We start from the raw sequence: 19,644 nt of genomic DNA, 5'->3' as shown, positions 1-19,644 counted from the left end.
CTTGGCTATGCATAAGAGCTTCTGAATAAGTTTTAAAAGAGGTGATAAGATTTATGGAATTGCATATGGAGCTGGTTACATCGCTGCTGTAAAAACAGGGCTTCGGTTCAAGTTCACAAATGTTTCATGTAAGAGAGACTGAAAGCCAGACTGTTCTTGATTAAATACTCCTGATCGACAAACACATTAACATTTATTTAAGCCATCAAATAACAGAGCAAATGTTAGCCAAGACTTGTTTTTATTAATATCATTGATCTCTGTCAGTTAGTCCAATATTTGCATTGTGCCCCATTGTTAACTGTGCGAGCTAAATTATTTCATTTTAAATAGCAGTACGTCAACAGCAGGCATTACTAAACCTGAACCACATGAAAAATGTCTGAACCTACAAGTAGCAGAGGGCACACTATGACCACACTAAAATTGTGTATTTTAGTTTGTATTAGTTATGGCTTATTTAAGCCAACTTGTTTTTCATTTGACCAGATCTGCCACACTTTAAACGAAAATTAGGTTACACTTTATTTTACAGTGCCGTAGTTACATTGTAATTACTCAAATAAGTACTGAGTACTATTGATTAACTACATGTACGTACTATAGAGTTACAGTTAGGGTTAGGTTTAGGGTTAATTACTTGTAATTATGCATAATTTACTGTTATTACTATAGTAAGTACATGTAGTGATGAGTAACTACGGCACTGTAAAATAATGTTACCGAAAATTTCAACAAAAACAACAAAAGTGGTTATTGTAAGTGTATAAAATGCAGCAATATGACTAGTAAGCTATAAGCAGGGCTACCAGGGAATTAAATTATGGAGCTGTGCCTAATAAAGTGGTTTAGCTTAAAGTATGTCATTTCTTTGATGGCTCTATTAAAAAAGATGTTGTAATTTCCGTGCCACCTGAATCTCAAAACAAAGTTGTTTTTAAACAGGTTTCACAAAAGTACTGTTTAAAAAGTTGTCTTCTACATGCATTTATATGGAAGCTTGTTATAATAAAAAAAAAACTAAAAAAGGTAATTGCGACTTTTTATCTCACAATTCTGACTTTTTTTCTCACAATTGCTAGTTTTCATTTTTTCACAGAATTGCGAGATATAAACTCACAATTGCGAGTTATAAGCTCACAATTGCGGGATATAAACTTGCAATTGCTAGAAATAAAGTCAGAATTGCGAGATGTAAACTCGCAATTGCAAGAAAAATTATGCAAGACCGTCGTCCCCGCCAAGACTGGTAATACCACGAACTTGATGTACCACCTTAGCCGCGCTCACCCTTTGGAGCACAGCCGTATTCAACCAACAACATCTGTAGCTGCAACACCGCACAACATTTTAATTATTTGAGTTTTCCATGGTTGTTCACATTTCTGTCTTAATAACTGAGGGGATTATGATCAGAGGAAGGTGAGGTTTAAAATAAAAATGTTTAAATGTAATATATTTTTCTCCTGGTCCTTATTTTAAATGGGTCATAAAAAAATATCAATAATTATCAATATCGACCGATATGAAACTCAAACGCTGATATCGTGATACAGTTTTCAGCCATATCGCCCAGCCCTATGCCAGACTATTTTTAGCCTGTAAGCAACAACCCAGAACACCCTAGGAAACTCATAACAACCACCACAAACACCCTAGAAACCCCATAGCAACCAGCCACAATACCAAAGAATTGTAAATTTAGCATAGGCAAATGCCACACACTTTTTTCCACCCCAAAAAATGCAAAAATATAGATTTATTTAGTGAGTTGTATTCTACAGTGATACTAAGAAAATCTAGCTTTTTATATACTGGTGGAGGTCCGTCACTCCTAAAACATCCTGCCCTACATCATCAGATAGATCCATGATGATTGTCAGAGGCAAAATTGCATTTCATGTCTCTGTACACTGGCACACCTTTGAATAGAAATATCTCCAGAAACAGCCAAAGAAACATAGTAATTATGAAGAGCATTCCAAAACACAGGACAACCCAAAACCTGACAGACAACCACAGACACTAACACAAGAAATCATGGTAGTAGCATTCAATGAGAGTCGAATACATGCCATATTTAATATGTTTGCCCTTCACCTTTCTGCTATTTATTTTGTTATCCTGGCACTATCTTCTTAAGTGTTAGTAATTTTGAACCTGTCTGATTATAGTGAAGCTATTATGATTGAGTTGTGCACAAAATATTCTTTACACACTATGCAGAATAGAATCTGTCTATTGGCTTTATTGACATCCAGCTATTAGCCATTTAAAAATGTAAATGGATTACTCAAACAATGGCTAATGATTGACATGAAAACCAGGCTAGAATTATGGGTCATATTAGACAGACCCTGTTATGCATATCAATCATGAAGTCTAAATTTAGAGTCCCTACATAGTACATAATTACTGCCTTTCAAAAAGCATTACTGACAAGCAAATTCTAATATGCAGATTCCTAAGTCTAACAGAAACCAAATGAAATCACATAAATTGGGTGAAAATCACATACAGAAGTTAATGTATTGCGGTATTGCCATGTTTTTTGGACATGACACCATGGAAATACCATGTTTTTGGACACATACCTATGTACCCAAAATAAAACCAAGATATTTTAAGAACCATTAAAGTCATTTTATTGAATATTTGTATTAATCATTCATGTTATTATTATCATCTGATACCATACCTGCACCACAATAAGGAATCATGTAGGCTAATAATTACACAAAGCTTAAAAAATGCAAATGTGTCATAAAGACCACACATCTATCACCTGAAAATCATTAGTTTCTGCAGACTTACTTAAAGGGTTAGTTCACCCAAAAATGAAATTTCTATCATCATTTTCCTCATGTCATTCTAAACCTGTAAGACTTTCATTCATCTTCGAAACACAAATTAAGATATTTTAATGAAATCTGATAAATTTCTGTCCCTCCATTGACAGTCCACTCAAGTACCACTTTGTCCATTCAAAAAGTTCATAAAGAAATCATAAAACTAATCCATATGAATTGAGTGGTTCAGTCCAAATTTTCTGGAGAGACATGATCGCTGTACATTAGGGGTGTAATGGTACACAGAAGTCACAGTTGAGGTCACGGTTCGATATGATTTATTTTGAGCAGACAGTAGTGCAAATTACAGTTTGTTCCACCTAGTGGCACTTAGTCCCCCCTGAGGTAGTTGGTACAGTACAGCCTCCTTCAGTATATTAAGCACTATGCAGTAAATAGAATGCACAATTGATAGATTGACCAGTGCTGCATGGTAAAATGCAACGGCTGTTTTCAAACTTATTGGTTTGATTAACGTGTTTCTATGTCCCACTTTCCTTTCTGTAAAGTTTCGATTAAAAATTAAATTGGGTTGGTTCATAGATTGTCTCTTCTTCTTCTGCTCTTTTTCCTGTTGTGGTGGTTAGCAAACAGTGTTGCATTACTGCGCACGCCCCATTCTGGATTAGAGTGTGGATCTTTGTGACTCAATGTATTCATCATCTGACTGTATGCACCAAACCGTGATGCTTCGGGACTAATATGTTACACCCCTACTATATATGATGAACCGATTGAATTTAGGCTTTTATTCACATTTAAACATTCATCAACACACACATCAGTTATAGTAAAAGGAAGTTCAAGCATGCTTTCTTGACATGGAAGAACCAATGAGGTTCATTCTTGTGTGTTAAACCAATCATTGCATGGACTGTCAACAGAGAGACAGAAATCAGATTTCATTTAAAATATCTTAATTTGTGTTACAAAAAGCACATCCTCTCCCAGCAATCACACAGATTATGTTACAGTGTGATTGTAAGACTAATGTAGCATTGGTGGTTTACTAAGCCAACAGGTTACCACAGTCAATCAGAAAGAACTGACTGTTATGAAGGCAGCCTTTTTGAGGTCTTCCAAGAAAAACTATGACCTGTGTACCAATCAAACTCTGTGGTACGACCTCACATCACACTAGCTGATTTCACCAACCACGTATTTCTGCTGGGAGGCATTGGTGTAAATCCTACAATTTGAGGTCTGGCTGATGTACTTTTATATGAGTTAATAAAAACAGCAATCCAGATTGCTTGAGCTTTGATAAACCACCTTATTTTGCCTAGAGCTATACAATATCAGCTTCAACACTTCACACTTCACACCTGTTTGCTTTCAATTCAAATACAGGAATTGAACTTTAATTTTAAAGGCTTTCTCAATGGCTCACAACCCTGACAAACACTATGTCAAGTAATATTCAATGTTAATTCTGACATTATTAAAGCCTGTAACTAATAATTCCCAATATTAAGGATTTTTTCTGATTGCAAAGTCAGGCCAGTACTTTAGATTTCTGCTTGCCCTGCCAACATTTTTCCCAATACACAACTGATCACAAAAACAAAAGAAATGTATGAAATGTATTATTTATTTTTATAATGTTTAAATAAATTACATTTATAATATTAATTAATTTTAATGTATAATTTATACTTTTTACATTTAATATTGTTTTTTATTTTTTTAATTATAGAAAAATTATATTAATTATTATTATAAATATATATTTTACCTGGCTATAAAGTTGACAAGCAGAATTCACAACCAAATGCCATAGAAAACCCAAATGTTTAAGTCTGCAGGGCATAAAAAATGCATGCACAAAATATATAATGTGCTATCATTATTGTTCAACCCAAAGATATTTACACATACACAAAGGTTAAGCCAAAAGAAACACACTTAAAAAGAGGAAAGGGGGAAGGAAAAAAAGGAAATCAATGTACCGAGTGCCATTTACCGCAAGGCAATAAAGCATGAAATCTATAGCATTGATTTTACAACTCACTTCTAAAGTAGTGTTTCTTCTACTGTATAGAATCTAATTCCACATGACCTGAAAGAGTTCACCTGAGGACAGCGATGGAAAAAAAATATGGAAAAAAAAATATTTCAGCCTTTTTCAGATGTATTTCTGTAATGCAAAATGACTTTAATAAAAATAAAAAAAATGTCAAAATGACAAGAGCAAGTATTGGCGAGCATTCAATCTGCCGATACCGTATGTCCAGTAATGTAAAACAGGAGAAACCTCAGGAATGAATTAGTATGATTGAGAAATAAATGGCCCGGGACTACCACCTCTGCAGGGACATGAGGCAATCAAAAAGCTTTCTGCTGCCTTCTGATACGCTAATGACTGCATTAAAGCTATGTCAAATATGGTTTATATCAGGTCGACAGACGTGCCCGCATAGCTGCCAAACAAATCGCCTTCAGTCGCACTCTTAAGATCTCACAGGCCTTCTGGAACACCAGGAAAGGATCCAAAAACTGGTCTAACATTTTTTAAGAGGTAAAGCTGAGGTAAAACAGGCAAAACACATTTGCTGTGCATTCACAAGACGACTATATAAAGCTGCCTATCTGATAAGTAAAATAGTATCAGTTACTGGTGCGCTGAGACTGTCAGCGACAGGCTTGAATGTGACATCAACAGCACACACTGTACATTCCCAAACTACTCTCTTCCTCCCTGTTAAGAATAAAGAATCAAATTCCCAGTAATAATAGTACAGTGAAGAAGACCAGGCCAAATAATAGTTACCCACGTCTTTAATCGCCAGTGAGGTAGTAATTCCAAAAAGGCCTAAACTATGTAGGGGCTCACAAAAGTGCTTTTGAACCAAGTGCTGGCAGAGAGGGACGCAAGGGATGGTTGTGCCTTGCCAATAAGGTCCCTTTGTGTGCAGTTAGCTGGGTTTCATTCAGGTAGTGAGGATGGCTCTCCAGGGCCCCATTCTCCATCCCACTGTGCTCACATGCACAGCTCTGCATACATTTCTAGGTACAGAAGTCCAGTTTTTCACATATTTTGGGAGAATATTTTGGGGTGTTGCCAATAATAAGCCAATAATTCTTTTCATGTTATGCTAACATCAAATTTCATACTACTTTGTTGAAATAAATTAAAAATACAACACTAAAAACTAAAATCAATAGTATTAAATGAAACAAGTGAATTTAGACATTATAACATATTGGATATTTATTTGATATTTAACAGTGTTAAAGATTTTAAAGTTTAACTTTAAGTGAGCGTTAGAGGATGGCTAAGGTATTCTAATTCTAAACATAAAAAAGGCAGCAACAAATAATTAAGAAACTGTAATATCCAATTGCAATCCGATAACTTACAGATATCAACAACAAGGCAATTTTGGTGAACTGGTAGTGAACATCACTAAGGGTTAAATTTAGGGGTGGACCATTTTTTAATACTATGTTTTCGTACAAATCAACTTGTACAAATTCATACAAAAATATAGCTGCGAAAAGCAGTTATTGGGGTTCAAGCGTTTTAAGGCCTTTGAGCACATGCGAAAAAGACATTATGTTCTATTTAGCAAACCTGTAACCATCTCGATCATAAGAAAAGACCATTTACAGCCAATACAGGCAATTTACCATAGGAAATATATAGTTTTTAAAGCTTTTTAACAGTTATCAAGGATGAGTCAAAAACCTACAACTAGTTCGCCAAAGTTGGTTTTTGAAATAATCTCCAATATTTAACAAACAATTAAATGGACAGAGGTGGTCCTAGAGGCAAAGTTGCTCAGAATGAGGAGTTCTACCATGTGATATGACTGTCGTGGGTGTGTGCAAAAAAAACAAAAACGATACATAATATTTTATGTATGTGAAAAACACGAAGATTAGATAACATTTTTATGTTTTTTGCAGTTATAGCGCCACCAAATGGCCAGTTGCCACATTCTTTTTCATGCGACCACAGAATAAGCTCTTACATAGGTGTGCTAAGTTTGGTGAAAATATCTCATTCTGTTCACAAGTTAGAGCCATTTTAGTAAAAGTGGATCCACCAAATTCGAACATTTTGGTGGCCCTTGGGGACCGTGAATTGAAATTTCAACTTTTTTTTGATAATTATTGACAATCAGACTCCGGAGAATCAAGCTGCACTGGTTTGGTTCCGATCAGGCCAAAAACCTAGGACTAGTTCGCAAAAGTAGGATTTTCAAAAAATCTAAAATAGCCGAAAATTTCACGACGAGCAAATCTGCATGCATTTTGTCTGTCTTGAGCCAATTGGATTCCAACGACATAAGACACTAGAGCCTATACCCAACAGTTCAGGAGTTATGAGCCATTTCATACTTTTGACCGCTGTAGTGTCCCTGTCAAGCCGATCGGGGCGAGCCTTGCTGATGTTGAAGACGGTGAGAGTACTACCAGCTCTCAAAGTTTCAAGTCTCAAGTCTCTGTGACTTACGGTTTGGTCTGCCCGATCACTTTTAGGGTTTCAATGCTACGTGCTTGAACCCCTAATTACCAACTTGTCAGTTACATTTTCTCACGAGATTTGGTTGGCTATCATGCATCTCTACAATAAAGAAGTTTTAAAAAAATATGCAAATCGAACAGTGTACAGTCAAATGTAAAGTCATTATCGCAATATAAACCCAACAGGTTGATCAGGACCCCAAGGCAAAGTGGAACAAAGTAAAGAGTAAATCACTAAAGATTTCCAAGATAGACAGTGACACATACTGCATCCAAAATAAAATGGCAAATAGACAATTGTGCAAAATGGAAGTGAAGCAAACATTCACAACCTTCAAAATATCTGAGTAATAGAGTGAACACATCACAGAATCTGAAAATGTGTTTTATGTCTGGAGATCCAATTGATACAAGAAATCCCCCTAAATGAATGACTCACAACCCTTCCTTTAAAACCTTGCAGTAAACTGTCTGTTGCAATGGTGCGTGTGGTTTCCCTCAATTTGCAGAGTGACACATCCAAGGCTAAAGTCGAAGGCATCTGGCTTCAGTTAGTCAAACTCTCGTATTGTCTATGACACCATCATATGTGCCCTCACACACGCTCTGAACAAACTGTCGCACTGCTTTGGCCTCCATATCGAGAGTAGAAACAGAGGGATGGAAGGCAGCACTGGAACCCTTGGCTCTCCACTCTTGGTCATTTTCCCTTAACGATGATCTAATTTCCAACTTAATAAAACATGACCCATCAGAACATGCTGTTGCATTGATGGTGCATTAGGACAAAAGCCAAATAAAAGACTATGAAAGTCACACTTCAGGCTGATCAGAAGAATCCATATGCTTTAGATTACAGCAATGTAAGTCAATGTTCTCTAAGTGTCAGATGTACCAGAAGCCTAATGGAATATAATTGTAATAACTTTTATGAAACACAGAACTTGAAAATGTCAGTTGACGTTATCTGGCTGCTACAACAGGGGAAATATGCCTAATTTTTCAGTTTTTGAGTTTATTTCAGACATCTTTCCAATCAGTTCCATTATGTACCATTCTAAATCTTTCACCAAATAAATTAAAACATGTCATCATACAAAATTATTGTAAGAAGCACAATTATCTTGTGATACTGAAGACTGGAGTAATGGCTGCTAAAAATGTAGCTTTGCCATCAAAGGAATAAATTACATTTAAAAAAATACTAATACTCTATAATATTAAAACAGAAAACAGCTTTTTTAAATTATATTATCTATTATAATATCTCACAATATAACTGTTTTTAATGTATTTTTAATCAAGTAAATGAAGCCTCTGTGAGCATAAAACTTTATTTAAAAAACATTTTTAAAAATCTTACCGACCCCAAACTTTTTTATATTCCTACTATTCCTACTATAAGACTTGCGCCAGACTCGGGTCTTTAAACAAAAACTTAGAAACTATGCAAAACCCTATAGCAACCAACTACAACAACTCTATAGTAACATGTTAAAGCACTCAAAACACCTTACAATGGCACAGCAATGATTTGGTAACACCATCTGAACACCCTAGCATTATAGTTGTGTTAAATCACACATTAACTCATCAACCGTGGTGCTGTTGAAATAAGTCAAAACAGAGATAAACCTACTCAAAGGGCAATTGCTTTCAATTGCCTATGAAAAACTAACTGGAAGGCCTTCTCCACAGGGAACGCTAAACATGTGGCTGTAAGAGGGTTTAATTGGCAGAGGCACACATAGACCAAATAACATACTTGAAACAGTGTTGCAGGACTCAGTAAACAACATGCCATAAACCACAAGGCATCGGTGAGTTATCTACCTTAAAACACATGCACAAACACACATTCATAAACTAACTTCAACGCTATCAACATCACATCTTCAGGAATTCATGTTGAGCCACAAAGGGTAATCTTTAAAACAGAAAGACTGCTCGTTTTTTCAATATAGCAAACAGTCTGCTCTCCAAAATAGAGTGACTGTAAACAACAGCATGTGGTTGAGTCACAGCATCAAAATATAGACAAGAATGTACTTGCCATATAGTTATCACAAAGCTGAACTTACTGACGCCAAACTTTTGTATGGTAGCATACTTATGTTTCATTTTAACAGCAGTAATACAAAAACAGTTCAATGTAATTTTGAAAAATTTTCACCAATGTTTGTGCTATTTTTAGAAATAAAGGTTTGTTTTTGGCACTAAAACACTGTAAACCCGAATAAGTTGGAAAAAAGCTAAAAAAAAAAAAAACAAAACAATTTGAGGCAATCGGTTACATCAAAATTAAGAAATTCAAAGTTTAATTAAGCAGAACTGACAGATTATGTTGTACTCAAACCTTTTAATTGTTCTTAAATTGAAATATTTGAGTAAACTAATTCATACATTTAAATTATCATGTAATCTCAGTGTAAAAATTTGTATTAGTGGAAACTTAGCTAACTATAACTAGAAAATGCTAACTTGCTAATTTGCTAACATGTTAGCAATAGCATGGTACAGCACTTGGTGAATGAGTACAGCAATATAAAACATTTAACACATTGCTCTCAAACCAAGCCACACGTCACCATGATAGTAACTCTCCAAAAACCCACATTAACAGAAACTCTTCTAAATTAGCATAACAAAACATTAATAACTACTAAATCTCCCACTCAACATTAATTTTGCACAAAAAAACATTATTTAACACTTAATTTTAGCATTTACTCTCCTTTTCGAGTGCCATGGGCAAAGCATGCTGGGAAACAGAAATTGTTAAACTTAAGTTCGTCTAAATTAAAAGAAATAAGTTCATAAAACTTAAAGCAATGAAACAGTTCAGTTTACTTAAAATATATCAGTTCTGTAAACTCAAAAAAAAGAAAGTGCTAAATACTCATAAAAGTTAATTTGACTGAAATAATTTGTTTAATTTAAGTTTGTCCTACTCAAACCAATTAATTATTTTGAGCGTTAGGGTTTACAGCAAACATTAAACATCCATGGAGTATTTTCATTGCACAAAAGGTACTTTACAATGGAAAAATATTCTTCAGATTATTAAAAGGTTCTTCACACTAAGAAAAAAATGGTTCTTTGGGGAATCAAAATGGTTCCTCTAGGAATCATTGAAAAAAGAAAAAAACCTTTTGGAAGACAATGTAAGTGTGTACATTGTCTGCTCCACATCTTCTAACACTATGACATCTATGGTCCGACTGAACAAGCATGATGCCATGCAGGCTGACTGCTCAAGATGTCATTAACTGTGCTTATGTCACACAGCTGTAAGTGAAGAGTCAAGCTGATCTTTCTTCTGTTTCTGCTAAGTCATAGCTTGAACCATCAGGCCGATATTGTCCCATACCCGCAGAGGCACAGAGCAGCTCTTGTTCCCATCCGTGGCCAGTGATCCCTCTCTGCGCTGAACAGCCTGGCACTGGTCAAATAAGCCAATGAGGTCAAAGGGAGAACAAAACTGTTGATTTAACAACTGTGGACTCTATGTGGGTGTGAGAGTGCATGGACGCTTAGTCGGCTGGAGATAATAGGAACGTTCGTGAACATCAGGCTAGAATAACAGAGCAATTAAGCATGATGAGTTAGAGCTAGAAATGGTATAAACAACACTACTGCAAAAACATTTGTCACACTCCAAAAAGTAAATCACAAACTAAGTAAGTGTTCGATTTCAAAGCTTTGAAGCTTGTTACACCGAAGTTTTAATCTTGCAACAGGAACTCCAATAATACGCTGAAAAACAATGAGATCCGGCTGAAGCATTTGATTAGACAGAGAACTTGGTGTGGTTTAATCACAAGCTCTTTAAAAGAGAGAGGACGATAAAGCTGATGGGGAGGGGACTCATCGGCCACAAACAACTCGCGCCACGTGCTCACTATGCACGCAGAGGATATTGCCACATGTTTTCCCCCACCAGAAGGCCTTGGAGAGCAGTGGTCCTGAGGACCGCCTGCTCCATGCAGGATGCAGAACTGGAATGTGAGGGTCAGGGTCAAAGGGATACATGCTGATCTTCTAGACTGTAAACACAACGGCCATGTCTGAGACCACAGGGACACAAAGCAAGAAGGGGGAGACTGTTTACGCAAGGACAAATATGCCCTGCTGTGGACGAACATCTCTGAAAGGGGCATCAGATAACCTCAGCATTCCTCAAAATTAAGTGCGCAGGGCAATATAGGTTTAAAGAAAACTATCCCAAATGAGAAACATTTCATATAATACCTATATATAATATATTTCATATAACATTTCATATATTCAATCTGGCTAAATCATTCTGTAGATTCATCCTCGTGAGTGTTATGAATCTCATTTTGACTGTGTATGTGACAGCTGAAAACATGAGACTACGAAGTAGATGTTGTCTCCACTGGCCACTTTAGAGCATATTGATCTCTTCTCAGCTGTTGTCTCTCAAAGAGCTCTGAATTTAAGCTTTGATTCCTGAAATACCTCTGCGTCTGCACTCCAAAATTCCTCCCTGATGTCCGGCTAAGATCACAAACTCTTACAACTGTCTTTACACCTCTTATATTTTATGATATGCTACATATAGTATGAAATTCAGTTTCTGCAACACATAACATTCATTAATAAGTCAAATGAATAAATGTCACAATAATATCAAACGATTCTAATACGATACAATGTTATAGTATCTGTTATCTGTCACAAAAAATATATGGTAACACTTTACAATAAGGTTCATTAGTTAACATTAGTTAACTACATTAGTTAACATGAACTAATATTGATCTGCACTTCTGCAGCATTTATTAATCTTTGTTAATGTTAATTTCAACATTTACAAATACATTATTAAAATCTTGTTAACATTAGTTAATGCACTGTGAACTAACATGAACAAACAATGAACAACTGTATTTTAATTAACTAATGTTAACGAAGATTAGTAAATACAGTAACAAATGTATTGCTCATGGTTAGTTCGTGTTAGTTAATGCACTAACTAATGTTTAACTAATGAACCTTTTTGTAAAGTGTTACCAAACATATCATTTTTATGTAAAATAAATAATGTATATAGGGTGAATTCAGGGTGATTGGGAAACTTTTTGCCATTGAAATGACTTGGAAAAAGTGTCCCAATCAACCTAAATTCAGCCTATATGTATTATTTTACTCTTTTTCTGTTAAAATATTTTTGACAGTTTTACTGTATTTAGTATTTCATTGTAACTTTCTTTGATAACTGCAATGTAGTAAACGCTAACATGTTAAACGGTTATTTATCACAAAGGCAGAAAGATATCAGCAGAACTTTTATTCAGCTGATAACACAACAAACAATCGTTTTACATACAAGTATTGAGCGTCAGCAGTGCAAAATAATAAAGCTCCTTTATCTTGACTCTTTATAAGTTCACATTACATTAACATGCTCCTACCTGTCCGGCGTCTGATCCTGGAAGCGTCTGTCAAACACTCAGAATAACACAACAAAGTTTGGAGCTGGTGAAAGTCTTTCCTCGGCGGAACCTTGTCTACTTTAACTCTGCATTTCACTTGAGCGCTGCTACAAACTTTCGGAGTGACTTGTGTAAAGAATAAATGTTATTCTGACATATATCGAATCCTTTCGTGCTTCTGAGTGCCTCACTGCTCTTTGCAGGGATTTGGGGACTCTTGAGTCCAGTGGAAGCGGAAATGCGGTGCAGCGGCTGGAAGAGGTTTACTGACTCCTACAGGCGTGACTGCTGCTCCCTTTATGAATGAAGTTTAACAAGGTCAAATTCTCTGCTTTCACTAAATATCCTGTACAGAAATGAAACACATCTTACCATGTGTAGTGGTTTCATGAATTTGAACATTTGAAGCTTATATAAATTATAAAGATCTGTTATCTCGCTATAGTTTTCAAGGAAAAAGCTCTTTCATTGCTCAAGAAAGACACTTGAGAACATTTGTGATTTTTTTATGGGATTTTTAAAAGGGTTTAAGGTTTGTGTTTGCGTAAATGGTTTGTTTAAAGAAGAGCATGATGCATACAAAAAAAAAAAAATATGTAAAGATATGGTTTATGGTAGGTGAAAGATCTGTCCATACTAGATGATGTTAAGCCATATTTAATCTCATAACTGCCACTGTCCTGAATCAGTGTTATGTGCTGTCATGGTAGCATACAGATGCAGAAATCTGTTTAGAAAGGCTGCTCATTTGTTATATTAATAGCACAATGTACTAAAAACTCTAGTACAGCAGCTCTTGCAGATTAATCACGCAATATTCTTGTGACTCAAACTTCAACATTATCATTACAAATTGTTTCACTCCCTGCTGTGCATTGTTTACATCCTCTCACTGAATGCTACTTTCCCTAGATAGCATTAAAAACGAATTTGCTCATGCAGTTTTGTCACAATGTAGAGCTGTGATGTATTGCATACTCAATCAACAGGAATCATCAAGACATTTATTTCTGCACCATATTTGCCTGAATCATATATTTCATTCTCCCTCTTTTCTTTTCTTGTGGAAGTAACTCTGATTGTTGTTGTCCATGGCTGAAACAGCTCTTGTATGTTCATCAGTGTCTTTAAAATCATCACCACAGAATGTTTACACATGTGTGGGATTCCGCTGACTCGCTCATCTTTAAATTAGCCTGATAGTCAGTGTCCAAATGTAATCATCCCTGTTAGTTTTCTTTATAAATGACCCTGTGAAAGAGCACTGGCAGATGGTGACAGTAATGATCGTGGTGAGCTATCTTTCCTTAATCATGAGGAGACATGGGACATTGGTGGAGTTTACGAAATACAGTCATTAGAAGTGCATATGGTAAAGAGATTTGGTTTTAGTGCTGTTACTCCCCTAAACAGTGCATTTAGATAAAAACCAGGCTACATTTAAAAGAAATTCATACTTTTATTCAGCAAGGATGCATTAAATTAATCAAAAGTGACTTGTAATGGTTAAAAAAAATGGTAACACTTTATTTAAAGGCTTTATAATGCATTATAAAAGTATTTTTAAAGCATTAATTATGCCTTGTAATGCACATTATAAAGCATTGTTTGGTCTCATGAATATTTATAACCACAGTTAAAATACATTAATATTAATTATGTTAACCCTTTTATATATATATATATAAAAAGTGTAAAAAAAACAAAAAAAACATAATGGAGATATAATTAATTTTGAAGTTTTATTAAGTGTTAACAATGAGATTATGTGGTTTTTATAATCAATTAATCTTGTTTTTTTACAAGATGGACAAAATTTGTCACCAAAAAAGTCATTCGGTTTAACAAAAATTTCAGTTTTACTGAATGTCACTTTTAGTTATAGCGAATGACGATAGTTTCAAAAAATGCTAACAGGCTGATATCTAGTTAGCTAGCTAGTTAGCTTGCTATCTAGCTAGCAAAAGAACAGCCAAGCATTTTATATTTAGTACAAGTTTTTTAAATATTATAATATTTTCCATGTTTTATAGCAGTTGTACTGAATGACCTGATGTTTCAGGACATGCGTATGAGCAAGTGAAAACATGAATTTTTCAAATAGTTAAAAGAGAGTTAGTTACTTTGCTTTGCAGGTGTCTGAATGATGTCACATCCTGTTACATGATACTGACCGCATGACTTGATCCAAAATGGTCTCTTTATATTGGTTCCTCCGAATGAAATTAATTTTTCCGGACATTGTTTCTCATAACAAAGCAACGACTTCTACACATAATTTTAATGCCATTTTGCACTATGTTGATATATGATGTTATAAAATCATGCCAGGATAAAAATATATATACATTTTAAGATATTTTAATCACAAATGAAGTGGCTGCATTGGCCTTTGGACGGTTAAACCGAATGACCATTTGACACTTCAAAATCTTTAAATGCCTTTATATGTAGCAAAATATAATTAAAACCTTTTGGATTCGATAAAAGAGATCTAGGTGTACTACCTTACACACTTTGGATGTCATATCTTTGTTTTTTATTGTTATTATGGCCTTTGGACAAAAGAATGACCTGTCACATCATTGACCTATATATATACACACACACACACTTTTTATTAATTAACTTATTTTACAAAATAATTTTTTCAGAAAATGTAATATTTCATAAACAATTTCAGATTTTACACTATTTTTGAATTGTCAATAACAACATAATGGCAAACATTTTCAATACTGTACAGCTGCAGTGGGACATAAAGGTAAATGATCAGTTCATGGCTGTAAAGTAGTCAATTTTGATTTTGTACATAATTGCAACAGTATACTAAGAGATTTACATTCAATTATTTATATTTAAGTATTTGGCAGACACTTTTATCCAAAGCAACTTACTGTGCATTCAAGGACATGTGTTTTCTGGGATTCCATCCCATGTCCTTGTTGTTGCTAGTGCCATGCTCTGCTGGAACACAGAGTCCTGCTCGATGGTGTAATCTGTTTACATGCGGTGGGTCTCTGTTCAGGTACATTGAACTAATTACTTAATTGTCATCCACAGGGGTTTCACACCTGGAAGAGAGGCTAGAAACAGAGCCCAATTACCTGCCTCATTTCAGGCCCATTACTGTAAACACACTTGTGCTGACCTCTAAAAGAATCTCACTGCATTTATAATGTCCATGTTCCACCTCTGTGAATTTAAAGCCAGTGTTTTCCTCTTTATCTATTGCACCACTGAGGAAAGACTGGACAGGGCATTTAGTGATAAGCATAATCATTAGATTAGTCAAGAGCAGGCTAATTGAGCTAAGCTGTTATGGGACCATGAGTGTGTGTATGCATCAGAATTTGCAAGTTTTATAAAAGACAAACTGAAACAGGTTTGATTTAGATTAATATTTGTAATATTCTTATAGTCGTCATGAAAAGGAAGTTGCCATAATCTTTTCTTCCCTGCTGTTACGTATATCTGAGTGAAACGGCATCTCGAACAAGAAAAAATGTATAGGGTGGGACTTGGTTTTGTCCATGGGGAATTGATTGGATCGTTGGATTGTTGCGGTTTACTATTGCTGTGATCTCATATGAGTGACAAGTTGTCCTGCTCTTGTGCCGAAAAACAGTCATCAGAGAAGAGATGTCACTGCAAGAGGGAAGGGAAGTTATTTTTATTAAAGATTATGAAAACACATGCATTTAAAATAATAATAATAATGTGTACGTATAAATCTTTTATAATAAATAATACAAAATACCATAAAATTAGAATTGTCTATGTAGATTTTTATGATAACTTTAAAGGCACAATAGGGTAAGATTTTTGGATTAAAATATCCAAAAACACTAAAACAACGTTATATGTTATATGTTTTGTTGACTTGTGCACTTACATTATCCCAAACGTGTCCAACAATGTTTAAATCCAGAGAACTATTGTTATCATTGTTATATAGCTCAACTCCATTAGTCTGTGAATCTCTTGTTTTCTTGATTTACCACGAGTACCATGTTTGTACTATGCCTCAGTGCTTGTCAAGAGGCTAACATAGTGTAATCAGAAAAAGCTTTATTTTTTAGTAACAGTAATACAGCATTTTCTCCACCATACAATATATTTTTTAATTAATTGCATGCCATTTAGCAACACAAGTTATCCAGCTTTAGTTAAAGGGTTAGTTCACCCAAAAATGAAATTTCTGCCATTAATCACTCACCCTCATGTCGTTCCACACTCGTAAGACCTTCGTTCATCTTCGGAACACAAATTAAGATATTTTTGATGAAATCTGAGAGGTTTTTTTTTATCTCCCATAGAAAGCAACGTAATTAAGGTCCAGAAAAGTAGTAAAAACATCGTTAAAATAGTCAACATAACTAGAGTGGTTCAACCTTAATGTTATGAAGCGACGAGAATACTTTTTGTGCGCAAAAACAAATCAAAAAGTAGTTTTTAATGACCATCTTTAATGGAAAACATGTAGAGCAGCAGGTGTTATACACATCCAGGAACAGAAAAGGTTCGGAGCACTTTCCCACATTTTTCTCTTATCGTATCCTGGGGTTTACGAAATATAGCAAATATTTCTTCAGTACCTTTCCATGATTGATCAAGTTTCTTAACACCAAACAGGCGTCGTTGACGTGTAAATGTGCACCTGCTTGTCGTCAGAAAGTTGCAGTGGTCTTTTTTTCCCCAGTTTCATTTAGCATTAATAGTTTTTTTCTCAAATGTACAATATGTTATCATAATACATCAAAATCTTTTCAAATGATCAATGAAAATGTGATTTCTTATGACATGAGTCCTACACCTGACCATGGATCGCAGTTCCTTGGGTCTAAGATCATGGGTAATAATGAAAGTGTTTTATGGTGCACTCAGTCTGCTCAGGTATTTGGATCCATCACCAAAGCAGAGTATCACACTTAGGGCATTAATGACATCTACACCCTCTCTCTATACAGTCTAACGCATAAACATAAGAATCTAAAGCATGTCTCTCCACCTTTATTACAATGTCTCTGTGCACATTAAAATCAGATGGGGTGTGATTGGTTTAATCAGAAACAATCAGGCAAAGAACATAAATCTGAATCCCATCGCTATCCATTTGCGATGTGTTTGTTGTTGTAGAAGCTGGGCCTCCATTTCAGATGGTGCGACTCAGGTGGAAGGTGTCTTCTGTCTTTGTGTCTGCCAACAGATAGAACTGGAGACCTTATATAAACTCCATTCACTTAGCATCCCATTACTCACCCAACTGAAGAAAATGCACATGAGGCCTTAAATGCAACCTATGGACTGAGAGAAATGAAAAACATAATGGATAGTTATTAGTTAATGCATTTTTTTTGTGATTTTGAGCCGGCTGGTATTTACCAGTGGCGCCAGATTTTCAGCCTTTATTAAATCCCACCCTATTAATACATTGTAACATTGTGCAAGGGCAATTTAATGTATGTAATGCATGTTGTATTTTATTACTATGGGTACACGAAATGTGATTGATCTGATCGTTATACCATGTGAAGTGTTGTGCTTTTAGTTTTCAATGTGAAAAACAGTTGGCTACTGTTAAACCAATACTACAACATGGCAACCCGCATGCTACTTTGCTTGCTGCAGAGTTGTTGAATGGAGGCAATTTCATTAAGCTATGTTTAATACTTTATCCATCATCAGATGCCCTTTAAATTAACTTAAAATCAGGTAAACTATAGGATTTTAGCAGGAATGGGTGCCACATGTCCGGGTCTTATTTCACCCTAAAGGAAAAAACAAAACTATGCAGAGTTATTGGATGCACATGATAGTTATATAAGATACAAGCTTGGGAGAACACATGCTTTTGACCGTTACTGTATTTTGTAAAATAACATAAGCTAATATTACACTCTAAAAAATGCTGGGTTGTTTCAACCCAAATTTGGGTCAAAAATGGACAAACCCAACCGATGGGTTAAATTTTTTAATTAAAATTTTAACCCAATGTTTGGGTTTGCCCATATTTAGCCCAATTTTAGATTGAAATAACCCAGTGTTTTTTAGTGTATAGTTCTTTGAAAGTAAGTCAACAAATAAGTTAGTGGATTATATGGTAAGAAGATTGGAAGAAATGTGAAACCTTGTTGACTCCCATATTGATTTTGATACAACTTATCATGTGCATCCAACAACTCTGCATATGACCTAAAAAAAAATTGCACAGTAAGAATCAATACAAACAAAATAAATATATATTTATATATATTTTAAAAATCCTTTGATTACAATAGTAAGCATAGGGTTTTTGGTAATGAAAACTGAGGGAATTGAAAAATGCTTAAGATCTCAGAATTATTAAAATCTTTTATTTAATTTTTTTTTTTTAGTTCTGAAATATGACCTTGATATAATGCTGCAGTGCCTCATAAAAAGTGCACTCTAAAAAATGCTGGGTTAAAAAATGGACTAACCCAGTGGTTGGGTTAAATGTTTGCCCAACGTGCTGGGTAGTTTTATTTAACTCAACTATTGTTTAAAAATTACTGCATTGCTTGCTTAAAATGAACCAAAACATATGTTGGAAATGAACATTTATTATATGTTTAATAAATGAACATTTATTATATGTTTAATAAATGAACATTTATTAATAAGTTTAATGAATAATAATTAAACAACAAACATTTATTAAATTGCTTATTAATAAATGTTCACCTTTTGATTATTATTGTTGCCTCTAGTAATTATGTGTCTGATTTTTAATTTCCAACATATTTGGGGTTCATTTTAAGCCAGCCATATAGTCATTTCTAAACAATAGTTGGGTTAAATAAAACTCCCCAGCACATTGGGCAAACATTTAACCCAAGTGGTGG

General features: G+C 34.8%; 1 protein-coding gene across 3 annotated transcripts in view; it reads right to left on the bottom strand.

The window, feature by feature from the left end:
• The window catches only part of tspan9a (tetraspanin 9a), a 230,514-nt gene extending 217,464 nt beyond the window's left edge, over nucleotides 1-13,050 (bottom strand). For 2 of the 3 annotated variants that reach the window (XM_051870806.1, XM_051870808.1), the window contains exon 1: nucleotides 12,758-13,049. The gene's annotated coding sequence lies outside the window, so the exon portion shown is untranslated. Of the gene's footprint in view, nucleotides 1-12,757 lie in introns of all 3 variants that reach the window. The other variant, XM_051870807.1, reaches the window with a different exon arrangement.
• Between the last annotated feature and the right edge of the window lie 6,594 nt (nucleotides 13,051-19,644).

The sequence above is a fragment of the Ctenopharyngodon idella genome, chromosome 18 (assembly GCF_019924925.1).
Source record: "Ctenopharyngodon idella isolate HZGC_01 chromosome 18, HZGC01, whole genome shotgun sequence".
NCBI classification, from domain to species: domain Eukaryota; kingdom Metazoa; phylum Chordata; class Actinopteri; order Cypriniformes; family Xenocyprididae; genus Ctenopharyngodon; species Ctenopharyngodon idella.
The sequence above is the reverse complement of the archived record's forward strand: the minus strand, read 5'-3'. Positions and strand labels throughout refer to the sequence as shown.